We start from the raw sequence: 22,347 nt of genomic DNA on the forward strand, positions 1-22,347 counted from the left end.
CGTGTATCTACGCGTTTATTGTGCTCGGCGCAGCGCAGGGGTAGAGCTACAGGTTCTGCCTCGACGCGGGATGCTGAGTTGCCTAATGTCGAGCTCAGAAAGTGGCCATGAAATTCTGAAAAGCAACGCAGCCACAGTCAACATAGGTTCAACTATAGGTGCAAGTTCAACAAAGTTCAACATAGGTCTACGCTTCTAGTATACTCAGGCACTGATGAATAGGCAGATGCATAATTTATTTAGTGCAACAATGGAAGTATAATCAAGTATCAATATATGTAGGCGTGGCTGTGTGTGCGCATGCACACAAACGCGTGTTTGTGCGTGTGGAGATAAGATAGATGATTGAATTACTAGTTGTGAATTTGTCGCGAGAGGGTTGCGTCGTTCTCTTTCTGCAGGATGAAACGTCGCAGTAGTTTCCGCTTAAGTAGAAACTTGCCCACGCCACACTGAGGGCGCGCCAGTGTACGTGAACCCCGATGTTCTGAACTTAGGTGCTTCTACGCATGAAAGCTCCACTATCACGTGACACATACCTTCATGACATTGCCTCGTCAATGTTGACGAGTCAGTGCAACTTCTATATTGCGAAAGTAATATCTATGTGGGCAGAAAATGTAATAATATTAACACTTTTATATAATCACACTATAATGCTCCCACCCATATCAGCTGCAGTGTGGATGTAGCCTACTCGAAGAAAATTCTGTGCGTCTAAGATACTTTCCGTCTAGTGGGTAAAAGAAAAGAGTGACTTCGCGGTCTACAGAAGAGAAGTCTTCTGCACGTGGACTTTGGGGATGTAGTGCTCCCGTAAAGGTCCGAAGTTATTAGGAAGAGAGTTCTGCGCCCGTCGATTGCTTTTTGTTAAGAGAGAGAGAGAGAGAGAGAGAGAGAGAGAGAGAGAGAAGGGTAGGAAAGGCAGAACAGCATCCGGTTTGCTACTCTACACTGGGGGTGGGGGAAAGGGGAATAGAAAGAGGAAGAAAGGGAGAGAGTAAGCATGCACTGAGTACGTGTTGGAGGGACACCGTACACAAGGACACTATAAACGGTCTCTTAAACCCGTGCACTTCAAGTACTGCACTAGTGCACGAATCGCTTTTCGAGCAAGTGACGAGTGTGGCCATGGTCCGAGTATCTTTGACTCGGTGAACGGTCTCGAGTCCAGTCGGCGTAAAGTTACCCGCAGAGAGAGGCGCTGTACATCGTAGCGAGGGCACGTACTCAATAGGTGCTCGATGATCTCCTCGCACCCACAGGAGTCGCACATCGGGCTCTCGGCCATTCCCATACGGTAGGAGTATGCGTTCGTGAACGCCACCCCCGGCCACAAGCGACACAACAAGGTTGTTTCGCCGCGGGAAAGGCTAGATGGCAGTTGTAGCCGTAGCGTGGAGTCCAGTTTACGTAATCTGCAATTGAAGGCACTTGAAATGGAGAGATCTTGTGACTTCTTGCATGCAAGTAGGCGAAGTTTTCTGGCAGCGTCCGACCTCGCCAAAGAGGTTGGACGCGTCTTGGTATCTTCATGGGCACACCGGGCAGCCTTGTCAGCTAGGTTGTTGCTGACGATGCCACAGTGAGCAGGAATCCACTGAAATATGATGTGGTGTCCTCTTTCCAGAGCATGGTGGTGCACTTCCTTGATGTCAGATGTCCTCTGCTCGTAAGTTCTGTGACGTAATGAAGACTTGATGCTGTGAAGGGCTGCATTAGAGTCACAAAATACGACCCATTTCTCTGTTGGCTCTTAGGTGATGTACATCATAGCGGCATGGAGAGCTGCAAGTTCTGCCGATGTAGATGTAGTCGTGTGCGATAATTTGAATTTAACTGTAACGTTCTTGGCTGGAACGACGATTGCGGCAGTTGAGCTGGTAGGTGAAGTCGAACCATCGGTATATATATGAATGTGATCATGATACCTCAGGTGCAGTAATAGGAGCGTAAGTTGCTTCAGAGCCGGCGCTGGATGATTGGACGTTTTTGTAATTCCAGGAATAACAAAATTCACTTGAGGCTGTCGCAGGCCCCACAGACGAAAGGCTTCGCCGCCGGTGTAAGCTTTTTGTTAAACGTTCAACAAAACCCAGGTGGAACAGCCGCCAAGAACACTAGGCTGACTCCGCTTACAGCACCACCGCCACCACTGGAGAAGCAATAAGCTTGACGAAAGTTAACCAAAGCTAGCAAACCTATTCACAGTACACGGTTGCCAGGCGTTACAAATTACGTGCCAACCATCGCTGTCAGTAAGTTGAACAGCGGAGGGCGAGCAAAGGTATGAGAGGTCGTCCATTCGAAGCACGTGTTGAACGGCTGAGATTAGCTTTTCAGGTTCAAGAAGGAATGCATTAATAGCATAAAGAAGAATAGAAGTGCCCGAAGTGAACCAAGCTTGCTCATTTAAAAAGTTTTGATTTATAAAAGCAAGCAGAAATAGCCCAGGACTGCATTGCAGAACACTCGTAGCAGCATCGGGGAAACTACATATCGACAGTAATCGTTTGATGAAAATTCCAAAAGCAACAAAACTTTTTTGTTGAAGAGAAATGAGAGTGCCAAATCAACCGATAAGTAGCTGGGCCGAACAAAGGAGATGAACAGGTCGAGAGCAGCCGTTGTATATGAAGAGACAAGCGCGAGATATAGAGAGGAAATTGCCGGTGGGAGAACTGTGAACACTCGGTAAGCTCTTGTCGGGACTTGTAATATTTTACTGGCCGCGAACAACGGCAGACAATCTGGAGCGCGCCACGCATGGCCTTCGGTTCATCCGGTAGCGGGATCACTGCTCCTGTTGCCGGAAAATACGGGCACGTGGGGAAATTGCCGACGGTACGCGAAGACGAGGTCGAAATAGGAAATGAGGAGTATTCGATCGCTATAGGAGAAGGAAGGAAACGACGCTGGGTAAGATATATTCGGTATATGAGTTACATTATGGAAGGAATGCACTGGAGAAAAATAAGTTTACAAAGAAATTGAGAAGGCAGCAGACGGTCGAGTTTCGTACCGGCGTTGAATTACGTTTCATTATGTACATGCTGCAATGTTTTTATATTCTGTAGCGTTGAGTTGACTATTCCAGGACGTTATGTGTGGCGAGCAGTGAGCGCTGCCTTACATGAGAATACAGATAGAGCAGACTTGTTAAAGCGTGGCTGGAGAGTATGCTTCACTCGGAAGAGGCTATCACCTTGATAGCATCTAAACAGGTCCTTTTTAGGGGGATAGCAAGAAAGGAAATGGTGACAACATTGAACAGTGCGAAATCTAGAGTTTGTAGCGAACTCCAGGTTATATATTGCACTTACAGCTACGTTGTCGCAAGGAAGAAACAAAGACGAAGAATAACCAGGAAGAAAAACTGTTCGGAAAGGACACTCGAACCAATTCTAATGCAACTCTCTCAGACGGTGCTCGCAATAGTAGCGTCGTCAAAGCTTCCGCAATGTTCCCGTTCCATTTTCGGTGCGATTTGAGGCCGAATATAAACGAGAATGGGCATCTATTTGAAGGACAAAGAAAAGAAAACAACCAAATGGGCGCAGCGGAAAGCATCTGGAGGTCACGCCTGCCTGAGTTCAGTGCTGAAAAAAAAAATAAACACTGCAATGCAGTTCCTTTCTGGGTTCTATATAGCGCGGACAGTGACAGCGGCACACTGGAAACCGTTTCCGCGAGGTTTTTGGTGCTCGGGCTACCTACGCTACTGGAGGCGCACGACGGCACACCGACGCAGAGGCGAACCCGCGCAGTGTTGATTCTCTGGCCTCCAACGAAAATGGCGGCTCTGAGGCAATCATGGAACGACAAAGAACGATCCAGCGAGCTTTGGCATTTTTCTGAGGAGAGTGCGTTCACCACTTTTCGAGGCTGCTGGAACGAGGAACTATATTTATGTGTTTGTCGACAGCCGGGCACGTTTAGAATGTGGAGGCGGAAGGTGGTGATGCTTGGCGCGCGGTTGTATTGGTCCGTCGGTGATGTGCTGCTCTCGAAACCTAAACTGGCCTGCCGTGTGAACTGCGGCAGAATGGGTTTCGAGTCACCTTATTGTACTGCCACAACGTTTCACGGTTATACAGGCAATTCTATGAGAACATCTTTGTAGGATAGGGTGGTGATCTCATTTCATTTCATTTTATTTATTGTACCCTCAAGGACTGTAACGGCTTTACAGAGGGGAGTGGGTGACAGGTAATATGAGCAAATACATGAAAAACACTATACAACATAATACGTATAATTTGACAAATAATTCGCTAGGAGAACGTTGAGGAGGGAAAAAAAATTTATTACAAAAAATACAGGTTGTACAGGTACATGAAATCGCCATCTAGTAAGTAATGTTGCCTAAGGCATCACGAAACAAGAAATTATCGCTGATGAATACAATGCTTGCGGGAAAGCGGTTCCACTCTAGTGACATCTGAGAACGAATGATCGGGAAAATATATTTGTGCTGCAAGAAGGAACGTGAACCTTGTAAGAATGATCGATGCGACGGAATACATGCAGTGTTGGATGGTGAAATATTTTGTGAAATAATGATAAATGAGAAACTTCACGTCGATCTACGAGAGATGGAAGAGAAAGGCTATTTTCCATAGCTGTTACACTGGCAGTTCTGTTATAATTTAACAAATAATAATAATAAGACGAGCAGTGTTATTATGAACTAATTATAATGTGTTAAGCTTATGTTATTAGAGTCCCAGACTACTGTAGCATATTCTAATTTAGGGCGTATTAGTGTTCTATAACGCAACAATTTCAAAGAGCCTGAAGCCTTAATAGAACTTCGGCCTCAGCGTGTCGGTCGGAAAAGAAAACGACATCGCTCAGAAGGAAATTGCACGAGCGATGATGTTCTCAATAATTTCCTAAGCGTACCAGCTACCGGACATTCTTGCCAATATAAGTACCAGTGAGGGATGAGATAACGTAGGTACCCACCAATTAAAGGTATTTTGCATTTCTTCGCAAAAATGTAAAGAACCTTGACCCACGCCCGCAATACTTCTCTTACGCGAGTGCGTCTACACATTAGCCGGTTTGGGTGTGCGACACTCACGTCATATCGCGGATGGCACACGCGTAAGACAAGGTTTGCGAATACGAGGTTTAATTTTGACAGCGGTGTGTTTTCAATTTCTTTAAATATGATTGTTTGGGCTAATTTTATTGCGTTAAATGAAGGTCCTTCACCTCTAAACCAGATATATGATGCTGATAAGCCTCAGAGTGCCCTAAAAATGTAATATAATAGGTTTCATTACAGCAAACCATTGCGACGCTTTTACAATCGCCCGGCTCACTCGGTGGTCTGCTGTGCTGCTACACCTGGCTTCGCGACGACTAGCAGCATCGCAGGTGGTCGAACTAGTCGCAGCGGGTATCAAAACGTCGCAATGTACTGCTCCCTCATGACTACCTTCTGTGTCATGACGTCACAGTACAGTGACCTCCTAGGAAACGAAACCAAGATCGGCTGCAAGAAAGGTATTTTATTACATTATTTATAGCGCTCTGAGGTTTGCCGGTACGCTTTTTAGGGTTTTGAGGTCCCTCACTTTTATTTACTGTAAAAAACTAGAGCTCAAACTGTGCCAATGCTTCTTTAAAGGAACGCTATATAGAAAAAAAGAAGTTTATATGTATTAGTAAATTATCCATCTACAATACCAGAAAAGCCCCTCTGGCCGCGAAAAGGTGCGTGGTAAGCCAGAAAAGACGCTAGAACCAAACACAGGCGGTGGGGCTGGTGTGAAATTCTCGCACCAGGATGCCATGACGTCATGAATTTTGACAGCTTCTCCTAGGGTCTAGTTAAATTTTTAACGGTAATGATGAACTGCATCTTGTTCCGGAGGAGCGAGAGGCTGAATTCGGCAAGTTTCGAGAAGTTCCACTGCGCCAAAACGGCTCAAATGAGTTAAACCCCATTTATAGTCGTTACGTTGCCAGGATCAGATTCCAATGGTGGCCTGCTAAGAATCCCTGGATCCGGACAGACCGTCATTGGAATCTGAACCTGGCAACGTTTAACGCTGGAACGTTATCTAGTGAGCCGAGTCTAGCAGTGCTATTGGAGGAATTAGAGGGTAGTAAATGGGCTATAATAGGGCTCAGTGAAGTTAGGAGGACAAAAGAAGCACATACAGTGCTAAAAAGCGGGCATGTACTGTGCTACCGGGGCTTAGCGGAGAGACGAGAACTAGTAGTCGGATTCCTGATTAATAAGGATATAGCTGGTAACATACAGGCATTCTATAGCATTAACGAGAGGGTGACAGGTCTTGTTGTGAAACTTAATAAGAGGTAAAAATTAAAGGTCGTACAGGTGTACGCCCTTACATCAGGTCATGATGACCAGGAAGTCGAAAGCTTCTATGAAGACGTGGAATCGGCGATGGGTAAAGTCAAAACAAAATACACTATACTGATGGGCGACTTCAATGCCAGTGTAGGCAAGAAGCACGATGGAGACAAGTCAGCGGGGAAATATGGCATAGGCTCTAGGAATAGCAGGGAAGAGTTATCAGTAGTTTGCAGAACAGAATAATATGCGGATAATGAATACCTTCTTCTGCAAGCGGGATAGCTGAAAGTGGACGTGGAGGAGCCCGAATGGCCAGACTAGAAATGAAATAGACTTTATACTTTGTGCTAAACCTGGTATCATACAAGATATGGACGTGCTCGGCAAGGTGCGCTGCAGTGACCATAGGATGGTAAGAACTCGAAATAGCCTAGTCTTGAGGAGGGAACGGAGGAAACTGGTACATAAGAAGCCGTTCAATGAGTTAGCGGTAAGAGGGAAAATAGAGGAATTCCGGATCAAGCTACAGAACAGGTATTCGGCCTGAACTCAGGAAGAGTACGTTAGTGTTGGAGATATGAACGACCATCTTATGGGCATCATTAAGGAGTGTGCAATAGAATTCGGTGGTAACTCCGTTAGACAGGATGCCAGTAAGCTATCGCAGGAGACGAAAGACCTGATCAAGAAACGCCAATGCATGAAAGCCTCCAACCCTACAGCTAGAATAGAACTGGCAGAACTTTCCAAGCTAATCAACTAGCGTGAGACAGCTGACATAAGGAAGTTTAATATGGATAGAATCGAACATGCTCTCAGAAACGGAAGAAACCTAAAAGCAGTGAAGAAGAAACTAGGAATAGGCAAGAATCAGATGTATGCGTTAAGAGACAAAGCCGGCAACATCGCTACTAATATGGATGAGATAGTTCAAGTGGCTGAGGAGTTCTATAGACATTTATACAGTACCACTGGCACTCACGACGATAATGAAAGAGAGAATATTCTAGAGGAATTTGAAATCCCCAAAGTAACGCTCGAAGAAGTAAAAAAAGCCTTGGGAGCTATGCAAAGGGGGAAGGCAGCTGGGGAGGATCAGGTAACAGCAGATTTGTTGAAGGATGGTGGGCAGATTGTTCTAGAAGATCTGGCCACCCTGTATACGCAATGCCTCATAACTTCGAGCGTACCGGAAACTTGGAAGAACGCCAACATAATCTTAATCCCTAAGAAATTGGACGCCAAAGACTCGAAAAATTATAGACCGATCAGCTTAGTGTCCGTTGCCCACAAAGTATTTACTAAAGTAATCGCAAATAGAATCAGGAACACCTTAGACTTCTGTCAACGAAAGGATCAGGTAGGATTTCGTAAAGGATACTCTACAATAGACCATATTCACACTATCAATCAGGTGATAGAGAAATGTGCGGAATATAACCAACCCTTATATACAGATTTCATCGATTACGAGGAAGCGTTTTATTCAGTCGAAACCTCAGTGGTCATGCAGTCATTACGGAAGCAGGGTGTATACGAGTCGTATGTAAAAATACTGAAAGAGATCTATAAGGGCTCCACAGCCACCGTAGTCCTCCATAAAGCAAGAAACAAAAGCAGGGAGATACGATATCTCCTATGCTATTCACAGCGTGTTTACAGGAGGTATTCAGAGACTTCGATTGGGAAGAATTGGGTATAACAGTTAATAGAGAATACCTTAGTAACTTGAGATTCGCTGATGATATCGCCTTGCTTAGTAACTCAGGGGACCAATTGCAATGCATGCTCACTGACCTGGAGAGGCAAAGCAGAAGGGTGGGTCTAAAGATTAATCTGCAGAAAACTGAAGTAATGTTTAACAGTGTCGGAAGAGAACAGCAATCTACAATAGGTAGCGAGGCACTGCAAGTGGTAAGGGAATACATCTACTTAGGGCAGGTGGTGACGGCGGATCCGTATCATGAGACTGAAATAATCAGAAGAATAAGAATGGGCTGGGGTGCATTTGGCAGGCATTCTCAGATCATGAACAGCAGGTGGTGATTATCCGTCAAGAGAAAAGTCTATAACAGCTGTGTCTTACCAGTACTCACGTACGGGGAAAAAACCTGGAGGCTTACGAAAGGGGTTCTACTTAAATTGAGGACGACGCAACGAGCTATGGAAAGAAGCATGATGGGTGTAACGTTAAGGGACAAGAAAAGAGCAGATTGGGTGAGGGAATAAACGCGAGGTAATGACATCTTAGTTGAAATCAAGAAAAAGAAATGGGCATGGGCAGGACAGTAACGAGGAGTGAAGATAACCGACGGTCATTAAGGGTTACGGACTGGATTCCAAGGGAAGGGAAGCGTAGCAGGGGGCGGCAGAAAGTTAGGTGGGCGGATGAGATTAAGGAGTATGCAGGGACAACATGGCCACAATTAGTACATGACCGGGGTTGTTGGAAAGGTATGGGAGAGGCCTTTGCCCTGCAGTGGGCGTAACCAGGCTGATGATGATGATGATGAATAGTCGTGACCTCATGGTGACGCAACGGCGCTAGGATTTCGTTGCAAAATTCGAGGAATAAAATTTTACGCTTCATTTTCATTTCAAGTATTCAATCTCTCACCTCGATAATAATACGCATAGACGTTTTCACAGGTGCAGCTTGCAAAATTGCGATAATGCTTTTCATTGCTGAGCTACAGAGTTGTACACGTGATCTTTTAGTTCTTAGAATTTTGCGAGTTTCAGGATATTCTATTAAATGATTGACGACCTAGCTCAAGATTCCGCTCAACAGTCACTAAATTTAAGACTTTTCTTTTAAATGCAAGACACTTCCATCAAATACGGCGCGAGGGCTGCCGAGAAAAGCGATTTCTCCCTTTCCATTTTAGCGATTCGAACTTTGCCAGTGGCAAAATTCACGAACCGGCTCCGCAAATTCTAAATATCTACCACCTGATCGCCAGAGTCAAATCATCTGGGTCCCGGCACATTCCTCGCACCCGAGAATTGAGGCTGCCCACAATTATGCCTGAGGTTTCGTCAGCCGGGCGGTGGGAGGCCTCGATCTGTGTTCAGCGGGGGGTCGCACGGTGACGTTCCACGAAGTCACTATGTACTACCGCGAAGGCAGACAAAAATACCTATTCCACTCAAATCACTGAATAAACTGCAACGCGTTACCTGGAGACAGTTGCAGATTGGCTCATTTGCCAATACTTACAAGTACTCACTAATATATTCGGGCCGCTTCTCACCTAAATGCAGGAACTGCGACGTCCATAAGGCGGATCTGACACGTATATTAAGCGACTGCCCCGGGCTAAAGCCTAGGGCGGAACCCCAACTTAATGACACTTCGGACTGGGAGGTGGCGATGTTCAGCTCGGTTCCCGCAGTCCTGTAGCGGACCGTCAACTGGGCTCAAGGGCTTACTCACGCCGCCCTGCAGAAGAAATAACGCAGTAATTCAAAGAACTCGAATGTCTGACAAAAATTAAGTTTTTTCCCTCCTCCTCGTCCCTTCCAGTGTATTCAGATAGGCACCCTTGGAGCTAAAGATTCATTAAGTCTCTCGCTCTGGTGCTTCTTTCCTCATTCGACTACCTTAAACAGAGTATCGTTGCCAGATGCGTTCTTAGTTCTGCTTTCTTATACTTTACAGAAGTGTCAGAGCAAAATAATTATGTTTCTCTCTTCAACAAACTCGACACACACGAAATATAAGGCTCCACCTTACGACTAAAACGAAATAATTTGCGTGACGGAAAAGAAAGAGTGTATTTAGTCAAATCTCTGTCTAACAGTAAAGTCACTAACGTTAGCCCACCTCAACGCTCAATTTTTCGAGCGTGCACTGCTTTTCGTTGCTCGTGTAAATATTTATGCGTGCGCAGAGCAAGTGAAGGAGCAGCGCTTCACGGAAACAGAACTGGTTTGAGACTTGCTACAATTAGGAAATTGCAAGCATTCTTTTTTTTTTTCTGGTACAGAAAGGTAACAGTCTTGTTTTTATATTTAAGTAGGGGTGAGACATATCATACCGTGACATACCGTGATAATATCGTACCTGCGAACATTAAAATTCGCAAAGATCCTGGGCACGACGCCTATGAGACGCCTATAACTGCTCGTAGGGGTAGTTGCAACAAGGTTTTCGTTTATTTATTTTTTTCTGTAAGCTTGCTTGGAGCACATGCCATTTAGGGGAGACTTACAGACTTCATTGACAATCTTTTATCTTCAGACGCAGCACTCAAGCAGCCGCAAACTCAGAACATCAAAGACTGACAAGCAACGCATTGTTTTTAGATCACGATGACTTATACGACAAATCTGTTGTTGGCCAATTCGCCTGCTTCAGGAACTTGCTTGAAGCAAGTACCACTCTGGCGTCCATTCCCTGTAAAGAAACACCCGAAGGAAAGTTCGGAAACCGACGAGCGAACCTTTTTAGTGAACATAATTTACTTTTCGTAGAACTCAACGCAACCTTCGTAAAGTCGCAAAACGAGCCCCCAAATTCGTACACTTTACAAGTATTTCGGGAGGATCGGCAGGCATGATAATATGCGTTCCCCTGATTTCAGAGTAGCCTCCTACTAAGGTTGTTGTCGCGGGACCAGCTGGCACTGTTCCGAGTGTCGCAATCGAACATTCCGTTGCGTGCCATTGAACTTTTTTATTTCGAACCTCGGACAGATTTACACCTCTTCCTAGATTTTGCAAGAATTTCGTGTACACGACCGACGTTCAAAGTGCTCATAAAGAAAGTAGTTTCTCTGGAAGGAACAGACGGAAGAACACAGCAAAGGTTGCAGTAATAATGCTGCAAAATTAATCAACCTCGCCCATTAAGAGGCTGCATGCATTAGAGAACGAAAAAAAAGAAAAGAAAAGCGAGTATGAGAAATATTTGGCTCCTAAGACCTTAGCTTCTAATAAATGTCGCAGAGGGGCTAGCGCCTACGGCGAAGTACAATGCTCTACAAATGCGCTAATTCGTGAAGAGGTTCAAATCGCAACGTATATTTAGCATTACAAATGACGGGAGCCAGCGATCTACAGGAAACTAATGACCCACGAGGCCCGACTTTAATGAAGGGCCAGGAAACGCCACCTTTGAAGTGATACGTATATTCAGAAGCTTTTTTTATACCCGTAAAATACGCGCACAGATACACACATACAGGAAAAAAAGGATGACATACAAAGTTGCATCATTGCCTCGTTTCCTAAATGCACTGAACGTACTTTAATGAGAGAGTTCCAGTGTAATGAATCGCACTACGCTTAGGAAGTGCGAAGGTTTTTAAGAACGTCTATACTAGTCTGAATTTTATGGGTTGTTTGTGTATTTGAGCATCTTAAAGAGCCAAGAGGTCTTTCGCTTTTCAATCTTAACGTTCAAACGCCAAGACGTGGAGCATTCATTTTAAACTGTATGTCGTCCTCCCGTGGAGAACAAGGATGTGGCATATTCGAAACTTTCGAGTAAAACATCGAATACTGCAATATACGATTCGCTCTTCGAATCGAACAATCATTTTTCGTAAAACAAGTATTTTTGAAATAATTATTGAACATTTCAAATTGCCAACTGTGTTCAATCAGTCATAACATTGGAGCAAAAATGCGACGAAGTTCACACACGTGTACAATATAGTACACATGAAACACGAAAAGTCGAACTTCACGCACGTGAACATATGTAGTAGACATGACACACGATAGGTCAAATTTGACCTGCGTGAACATAGTAGACAAGAAGCATGATAATTTTCGTAGTGGACCTCGACTTCACTTAGCGAGCCCGACTTTTCAGACTGAACAGCTATCACTCACACTCCCATATGAGTCCCGAGCATGCGAATAAACGGCTTAATTGTTTCTGATACTCAAATTGTACTTTTAATAAACAGCGCTTTATTTCGTGTAATGTAATGATGTAAACTAGTAATGATGTTAATGGCTGTTTATTATTTAAAAACTTCGGAATTCAATTCATTTCCGGCACTATTGGATTCATTTTCGATGCGGTCTTGAAAGCTAATAACCGGGCGTCGCATAATTCAATTGTTTCAGCAACGTACACTCATACTCGAAGTAAGGAACTGCGGACAGATCGCTGGCGTCATTTTGCATACTTTTGTAGCGGGCATAGAGTGTTCGGCCTTCTGAGAGTGTTGTCGGTTGAGACTGCATTACGACGCTGATGTTCTTAGGATAGTTAGTGCTAGCACTCGGCACGCCAAACCACCATGGTTGCCGCTGTTTTAAATCGGCTGCCACTCAGCAGAAACGATGAAGCGACCTTTATATCTGCTACGTAGCTCCACTAATAGTCGGTGCATTGTTGGGGATAACGAGGCTGGCTACGAAAGCAAGTAAATGAGCAAAATTTAGAGCCTCGGAGCTTACATCACTGTTCGTACATTCATGTAAAACCATTGACGTAAAAGGAACTAAAAAAATAAAAATAAAACAGAAGTCTGTGAGAAAAATGGCCCTAAGGATGAGAAAGTGTTGCATGCAAGAATCGATCATTTCTTAGTACTAACTGATTTGATTTTAGTTGTTCTTTTTACTTCCTTTCCTCTCTTCATCTTCTTTTTCTAAACCCGTGGTCATTCACCCATCTACAATGTAGAAAAGCAAGGGCAAAATGCACATTTTTTTTTCCGTAGCGCTCCCTAACATTGGCCGGTCGCCTACGCTAATGATATTACGCCTATTGTGTGAGGCATATCCCTTAGTCAAATAAAGTTGCTGCTCTCTCTCTCTCTCTCTCTCTCTCTCTACTGCAAGAAATTTTTATGAATACGAGCCGGGCAACTTGCATCTGGTTAACCTGCCTTCCTTCACTCTCATTCTTTCAGCGGAAACTAACGCCTCCACGCATTGACAAACGCAGTGTTTAAGCTTCCAAAAGAATGTGGCAAAGCTGGTATTTAGTACAAAGCTAAAGCAGAGCGCTGAGGCCAGCTGAGCTTCTATTCACAAAATAGGTCTTATCGCTAGGTTTGTTCGTAAGAGTAAATTCCCACCAATCCCTATCTTGGAAATATTATTAGCGAAAGTGGCCAGCCAATCGCAAAGAGTATTTGTGAACGACAAGCTTTGCGAATTCGGCTCCTGATCTGTATATATTTCGGTATAAAAAAGAAGACTTGCCGTTAATGCATTTAAATGTGTCCTATACACAGCTGGCTGTTTTGTCCTCTCTGTGCCAGGGCAGTGGCAGCAAATTAGCAAGCGATCTTCAAGAGCCTATTGATGAATAACAGTGGGGAAGGAGAAGCCGATATTATCTAGGCTATTTAGGAAACTGTATGTAGACTGGAGTTGAATACAAAGAGGGTCGACAGAGTGCAAATGACGAAGTTCTGGATACTCGTTTGCGTTACGCGTGCGCTGAATTCAGAAAAACACATCTCGGAGGATGTATCATCATGCAGATAAAAAAAAAAGACCTAGGGACCACGTAGAAAGAGGGTTGGTAATCGAACAACGAAATCAAGGAAATTGAGCGCGCGCATTGAAAATAACGCAAGAACTACTGAAATATAAGGAGAAAATACTGGCGGATGTGATCAGGGAACCTTTAAACAAGCGAACTCCCCTTGCAAATGGAAGTTTTCATTTCGTCAGCCTTTTACTCGTCACAAAAATAAAAATGAAAATAAAAAGAAGCAAGCAATCCTACGATAAATATAAAAGTGATAAGGAAGAGGGGGGGGGGGTGTCATTAGAAGGAGATGTAGGAGAAGAACCATTCAGAAAAAAATGTATTGCATCGTACCGATAGCACTCACTGCCGGCTGCATTCGCTACTCCGTTTACTGCGCCCGACGTAACTTCTCCACTGACATAAACGAAAAAAAAAAGGTTTATTTACTTTGTTTTTTGTTTATGCCCACGCGTACCAGCAATTCTAACTTACCTCCTTTTTCTTTGTTCTCCGCCTCAGTGTATCGCTTCTTGTCGAATTCCTTCTATTAAAGACAGCGTTCTTCACTCTCGCCTTTGCGCTCTTTCAACTACTTCATATATTCCTGACGCGTGCAATTTTCTTTCGAGCTTCAATAAACAGCAAAAAAACACACTAAGAAGATGAAATATACGAGTAAGTTAGAATTCGAATGCACTCGCACGAAAGGTGATCCCTCGCCCCGCACAGTAGCAGCGGTAAAGCACGTATAAAATAATACGCGTTTGATACAACAGTTTTAAAAAAGGAACAAAGAACACTTGGCGTTTAGGTCTACAACACAAGCTTATCAGTAGTTGAGGCAATGATGTTGTCGAGGTTATACACAACGATTTAAAATAAACATGGAACACTTCCAAGAAGCACAAGAAAGAATTTGGAAGGCAATTTGACGTCTAGTTGATGCTGATGAAAGACGACGCCTTCCTCTGCGAGTTGGGAGGGGGGGGGGGTGAGAGAATAAGGCGGAGTCACTGTAGACTGCACTCTCGCGTCACCTCTAGCTTGATGGGAGCAGGAGGAGCGTCGAACTGCTTAAATTTTTGCCGATAGAATGGTGAGGAGATGTGTAACGAGAGAAGCGCAATACATATGCGAAACCATTTAAGGTTTCTGTGCCCTTGTGGGGGTCGCAGTGGCACGTACTCAGTGGTACACACCCAGTGGTCCGAGAATAAGGGAGGCCAATTATAGGAAATGTAAAGAAGCGAGAGAAGCCGTTGAGAATTATGTACTGTTACATTAAGAGGGGGGTCCATGCGTTTTAGAGATGTCAATAAGGAAACACTGTGCTTACAGGTATTATATAGTAGTAAATTCCTTCAAAATGCATGGGATAGGTGCCCTCACTGGTACTATTTTATTGCTCGGTATTCCATGCTACAAAAGCCAGAGAATCCGATGGGATATGCATTTGATAAGAATGAGGTAACCAGATTGAGAAAATCAAATAATTCATTCATCATCATGTACTAGTCTATTAACATGGCTCTTTAATGAGGAAATTTCCCACTGAGGGCGAAGAACGCTTCGCTTGTACAATAGTAAAAGTCCTCTCTCTCTCTATTTCTCTATCTCTGTGCTTTTGAGATATCTGGGAGACTACATTAAACGTACAACTTTTATGCCGTGATATATCGTCGCTTTTAAGTCGTGGTAAAACAAATAGATATGCGAGCTATGGTTGACGAGGAAGTACTGTTATTTGGTGTACATACGAAGCGCTTCTGTAAAGTTTGTGTTCACCAATCCATCATTTGAATTACTGCTGCTAAAAGACAGTGCCTTCATATATTTAGCCCTGTAACTAAATTTGTCTCATCATGCTGTGCTGAAAAGAGATGACATTAATGTTCAGAGAGGTTCTTAAATGTTCAACGTGTTTTCTTTTCTTTTTTCGCGAAGCTGCTCTGCTTTCAGGTGCAACCCGCAGCTTGCAAGTAATTTTTTTGCCACGCATTCAGGAAACTACATGATCGTCTTCTGAGTGACACCGTCCCTACCGATCCAACCGTCCAACACCGTCCCCGCCAATCATCGGCTCAGAAGGCTCTAAAGGCACTTTTGTGCTTTCTGAGAACGTCTGGCTTGCGCGAGCGCCTTTGACTCTGTAGTACTGTTTGTGCACATCTCTTCACCCCCATCTCTCTCTTTCTCTCCCTTCTTTCTAATCCTCTTCTCCCTTGCCCCAGCGCAGTGTAGCCAACCGGACTTTGGTTAACATCCCTGCCTTCCTTTTATCTCTCTCTCTCTCTCTCTCTCTTTGTACAAAGCACCGATAATAACATACGGGGCATTAAATCCCGAAGCTGCACTTAGATGCGGTGCTCGCGGACGTAGAATTAAACGATAATTTTATGCAAAAAGTTCTGACGCAGCTCTGAAGCTTATTATACGGCTTCCTTGCGTATTTATGTTTAGCTTTATTCTTTACATCTTGCAAGCGCGTGTTGGCGTGTTTGCCACCATGCAAGCTGGCAAACTACTCGTGAGTGTAGCAGCTGCTTACGTTCTTTCCAACTAGACATGCGCGCAGTGTTTGCACAAGCAGGTAACATAGAGCTGCTTTGACACGTACCAGGTACAACGTACTGACAATATTTATGATAATTACCACTGTTACTCAGCCTATCGTCTAATTATCTGCACCTTTATGGCGTAAATCACACTGTTGCTGCAGAATCGCTGATGTTTCCTAACGCGTGAACAGATGAAAACTAGGTACATCGCTTATCAGTGATTTCAGGACGAAACCCTGGTAAAGGGCCATTAACATAATTCGCATCGACTTCGCATCCCAGACAACACCTTCCGGTAAAAGGTGCGTTTCGGTCGGCTTCGGATCTGTTATTTTTTGTCATGCGATGAAGTTGCAGTAGCAGAAAGACCGACCGGTGCGAAGAAAGGTGAGAAGAAACAGATTCCTGATTTTATTTCATATGAACTTGTGCTGCCACTGCAGCACAATTTTGTTTACTTTTGCTCAGCATATTTCACCGATTAAGGAGCATAACTGAAAAAAAAAAACAGCGGAGGGAGCGACGAAGAGTATGTGAAATAGGAAAATATATATGCATCTGCACAGGCTGCAGAATGCAAGAGTCTTCTCAGATTGAAACTCTGGGGAAGTCATCCAGGGCGGCATTAAGCCGCATAAAGAAACGTTTAACTCAAGAAGATGTCCACTTCCCGAGCTGCCACGTCTCATTACGGGCAAACAGTGTCTAGCCGGCTCCTTCGTTGGTGGTAACTATATATGGTTATATCTGCGTGCATGCTAGCTATGACCGAGACAGTTAACAAGAGCCGACAGACGCTAAGCTGAAACTTCTGACTCCGTTAGTGCTGCTTGTTGCACAGACAGACCCAGACGGTAATCTTATTTTCTATGAAAGGCTGCATGTCTGAGAGCCACCCACTTAGATTTCTTTCATGTCACTTCGATCTCGACGCAGAACACTAAGTTAACAATGTTGGCTTGCCACCGAAGAGATGCTTTTCAAGCTCCTTAGCTGCAGTTCCCAAAATTACGGCGGGATAACAAGCCAATTTTTTATCCACTTTCCCCTATCCCCTATCCCCAGCACAGGGTAGCCAGCCGGTACTTACACTGGCTGACCTCCCTGCCTTTCCTCCTTTTTGTCTCTCCTCCTTTTTATGCAGCGATAAGTTGCACGGCACCACCTGGGGTTTTGTGAAGCGCGTTCATTAAAAGACGTCTTTGTGTGCCGTCTGCTCAAGGTATTTCGTTGCTGTTGAACCGTGCAGATGTTGCAAGCCCACTGTCGCAGAGTCTTTATGACAGACGGTGCTGTTACTATGCTATGCAATTATGAGCTCGGTGTCTGGGCGTTTTAATAACATCATGTTGTCGTGTAACATCACGACTGCTTTTAGAATCACGCTCAATGCGCCAGAAAAAAGAAAGCAAGAAAGAATTCACACGCTTGCGTGAGTTTGAACCAAGAGCTCCAAGAATTTGAGGTTGGTGTTCTACCCTTACTCCGTCATTGCAATGTCTTTTGTGGCGGAGAAAGGTTGCATTAAGGCGTAATCTGAGAATTCACAAGACACTTGGATGAATCAAACACAACGGCTGAAAATACAAAACTTCCCCTTTTGTGGTCGAAATCAGGCTCTAAGAGTACCCAACGACCAACCGAGTAAGCAACACTCCTCTTTTTTGGTTCATTTCTTTACCACATATTCTTTGCGTGTCACGACACCCCTACCCCCCCCCCCCCCCATCCGAATAAGAAAAAAGGATCTATTCCTTCTCGTCGTCTTCTTACATCTCGCAAAGACAAAACTAACATTGCTTTATTATTATACTGAGCTTCGTAAAATGCTTTCAACGGATCATGTATACTAAACGTATCATAAAAATATCAACTACATTCATTACTATTTTTCATTATACGTTAAGGTATAGCAGAACAGATTAAACAATGAACAGCGCTTATCATCTTCGTCTCTCAACTATTCGTGGCTCAAGTCACATTTAAAACATCACTACAACAAAGATCATGTGATTTCCAGGTAAGAGAGGGAGGTTAACAAAGGCGCGCCACACAAGAAATAGATTGCTTCTCAAAAGTGGCCATTGTATTTGAAATCATTTTGTACCTTCGAATCAACCTAAGTACTGGTTAAGATTGTTATCTTCTCGCTTCACATTATTTGGGTTACATGTGTTACGGCTTAGGGCGGCTTTAGGGCAAGGAATCCACCAAGCCCATGGACGGCTACGTCAGGTTGTAGGAATGAAGGAAAAGAGTTTATTGGCTTAGTTAAACGGCTCCATTTACGGAAGCCCACTACATGCAGGAGGAAGTTAAACGTCGGAGTTCGAATCAGGACCCTCTGTCCGACTGCTCGAAAAGTCTCCGCTTTTAACACCGTCGTCTTCCCTAGGCGAGTCGACTAAGGAATCTGAAGACTGTCAAGCAGCAAATCACAATTGTCGAATCCGTTGCGATGCCACGCCCATGCTCTCAACACTCCGCAGTAACCCCAACACTCCGCATTAACTCCGAAGCCCGATGGTAGGGAATATGCGGCAGGATAGCAACCTGCGAATCCGAGGTCGCCCTCGTTGTTCCGTAGCATTTGATGGTGGCCGCCTTCATCCTTAGATCAGGCTGTCAGGTAATGGTGGGGTGGTGGCCTTTTGTGTTCCCGTCAAGAGTCGGTGTCCAAAATGCGTTGACTTCTGGATAGGCGCTTATCGATGCGTGGTGTTTTTAAACGTCGTATTAACTGCGAATCCCACGTCGCCGTCGTATTCGGTAGCATTGGATGGGGTCCCCCCTTCATCCTTAGATCAGGTTGTCCGGTAGTGGTGGGCTGGTGGCCTTTTGTGGACCCGTCAAGAGTCGTTGTACACGCTGTGTTGACGTCTGGGCAGGCACTGATGGATGGGTGGGTATTTGTCTTGTCGCAAACGTCTAATTAACGCCTTTGTGGTGTTGAGACGTAACACCGCCTCACTGCATGCGTCGTTCGCAAAAAAGCATTATAAATGTATATTCCTAGATCACAAAATGTTTTAATAGGTAAAATTTAAGGTATTTATTTAATTTATTTCAATACTATCAACGCCCGAGTGAGTTACAGAGGGGAGTGGTAGCATGAAAAGAGTAGATCGCAATAGAATTGTTACCAGCAGAAAATATGGAATCGCTTTTGTGAATGAAATTAAACTTGAAAAGCACTGTGAAATGAGCAGTTGTGCTACGCCATCAAGCGTAAAATGCAGGTGAGCATTAGGCAACGCCATGGTTGCCGATATTCACAACACCGCGGAGTTGTCTGCATCGATGCTGGCCTCCGAGATCCCGCGTGGCTGAAGCATGCACGCACCGCATGCTTCCTTCCCCCCCCCCCCCCAAGCCGGAATCCCGCACAATAATCTTCGTGTCACAATCCCTGCTGTAAGTTGCGCTGTTGAGGCATACAGCTTTGAAAGAGTCGTTACCGACTCATCTCTCTCACGTTTCGGAGAACTACAAATTTCACCGGTGTCACCCATAAACGAAACGCCTCTTAAGATGAATTTTCTCATTTGCAGGCCACAAAGTGACAGCGTCTCAGCAGTGCATGGTAGCGTTCAAGTAAAGGCCAATCTTGAACATTGGTCATGTAAACCTTCTTGTGGTTGTATCACTGGAATTTCTGGGTCGTGTGAAGAGGTTACAGAGCAGTAGAGCTGCTTAGAACAGTCATGGACTTGGTGCTGCTGAGTCTGTGTCTTCTTTTGTCAATCAAATATAATGTTATTGGTCACTCTTCATATTAGCTTTTCTTTTGCCAGCCCACCATGAAGTCAGCTTGAAGTAAATAACGTTGTTCACATATTGTCTTCTCGTCTATCCACATCAGAACATCGGGCTCGCTTTAAAAGCAACAAAGAATTCAACGAAATAAGACAGAGTCTCATGACACGTCGAAACATAATCCACTAACACGTTGTTGTCTCACAAGGGGTCTTGTCAGATTTGCTATTCGCAGCTTTGCGCGAATTTTTAGAGCTACATGACTCACCTTGTTAAGGAATTTGTAGCAAACAAATATTTGTCTCGTTCTGCAGTACCATGTCGCAAATGTTGCTCCAGTCGAGCTGAATAATGAAATGATAAACAGTGTTTGAACGAGGAATGTTTATGGAGCCTGACTTCAAGACATTCCTCATTCTACAAGTGTAGATAACTTCAATTATCCGATGCGGCTGTATATTCTTGCTGTCTTTGCATATACTGATGTGTATTTCCTTGCACCACATCGAAACAAGAAGGGAAATGACAATAAAACTAAGCCGGGTAGATTTGTCGTCATTGGTCGCCCATAAAAGTGCGCAAAGCGCGCAGATAAGATCACGTTACAAGCTCTGTCTGCACTGCGTACTTCCCGAAGCAGGGGGCGCCGACGCTTGTTATGCTCGGGTCTCGTTTATCTTTTCTGTTGGCGCAGTGCGGCACGGCGCCTCAACCTAACGCGCTCGACCAGTGCTCTTTGCGGCGGAGTGCGAGTTCAGCGATCTGCACAAACTGGTCGCAGAATTTGGAACTCGATTGTTCCGAACGTGTCTACGTAACTTAGTGCTTGTGTTAGGTGCGACGACTGTATCTCGGCAGTGCGTTCAAGCTTCGGTGCTTGTGCCCAAGAAGAAGGCCTAGGGGGCCTTCCATCTCACGAAATCTCTATACGCTGCTTCAGTGGAAACGAAGCAATGTGCCGTCTCTTCCGGGTCGACTTCTGCCGTGATGAGACGGGCCAGGTGCAGAGTTCAGTGACCTCGCCATCGCCTACCGCACCGTCATAGAGCAACGATGTTCCGTTCACAGTTGTAGCCTTTTATGTAGAAGCTTATGAGAGAATGATAAAGCGCTAGCGAACTTGCGCCAATAACTATTGTACGAGACGATGTTTAGTTACTGTGTAGAGCAAATTATTTCCATGGTTTCACTTCCTCAAAAAGTGCATGTCGTGAAAAGTGTTACGGCAACGCTGCGAACTATTTTGCACCGAAGCTGCTAGTGAAACTGAAAGCGCTGGAAAATGTTATATTCGTGTTTTCATTGTCCCTTGGGCGTTCTAGATTATTTACCGATATTGTATTAATGGAAATGGGAGGCGTGCCAGGAGGAATGTACTAACCAATTTCGAAGGGTGTGGGTTAATTATGCACTAAATGAATACCTAAACCATCGATATCGGCCTTCATAAAGGCGGTATACGAAAACCTTACGAAGTTTCCCTCTGTCCTACAAAAAATGCAAATAGGCAGTAATTCTTTTATAAAGAAATCGGTGGCCGTGCTATGGGTGACATGCACCGAAAGTGTGAAGCTTGTAAGTTATTTATGAGCTTCGAAAGTAATTACTGAATGCTCGTTTACTCTGTATATTTATGAGATCGAAGAGGTGCATAACAGGTTCGCCAGGTGTCATCGATAAGTAAACGATACACGTTGTTCGGCGAAAACAAGGGGGCAGGCCACGGGTGGTGTGTATACACAAAGTTCAGAGCGTGTGGGTTAATTACGTCCTTACTGTCGTACTGCCTGTTCAAGAATAATGAAGGGCACCAATATCGTTACCGCAGCATTCCACTTCATTTAATTTATAGCTGCGGTCCACATTACTAAAAACACCAAAACTAAAGAATTACAGTCCCTGCTGGCGAAAGCCGGCCAGTGCAGTGCCAACGACAATAAGCTGGCGCGTGACCTTATACAATGCTCAGCGATTGAAGCGCGATACTCAGACTGCATGGCGGCCAGTGCTCTCAGCGACAATGGTTAGCGCTGCATGTCCTTGGGGCACCAAATGCGGTGACGTTGTGTCACAGAGGCCCTAGTTTTCACTGTACATCATAATGCATCAGCTCGGTGCCCCAGCGCGCCCACCTGTGGCACAGGAAGCACCAGCAGCCGTGCGCTCCGAGTATCGTGTTTCAATCGCTGAGCGCTGTGCATGGTTTGTGTGCCTACATGCCCGGTTTATTCGCACTGCAAATACTCTGCTTG

The sequence above is a fragment of the Dermacentor variabilis genome, chromosome 5, assembly GCF_050947875.1.
Source record: "Dermacentor variabilis isolate Ectoservices chromosome 5, ASM5094787v1, whole genome shotgun sequence".
NCBI lineage: Eukaryota > Metazoa > Arthropoda > Arachnida > Ixodida > Ixodidae > Dermacentor > Dermacentor variabilis.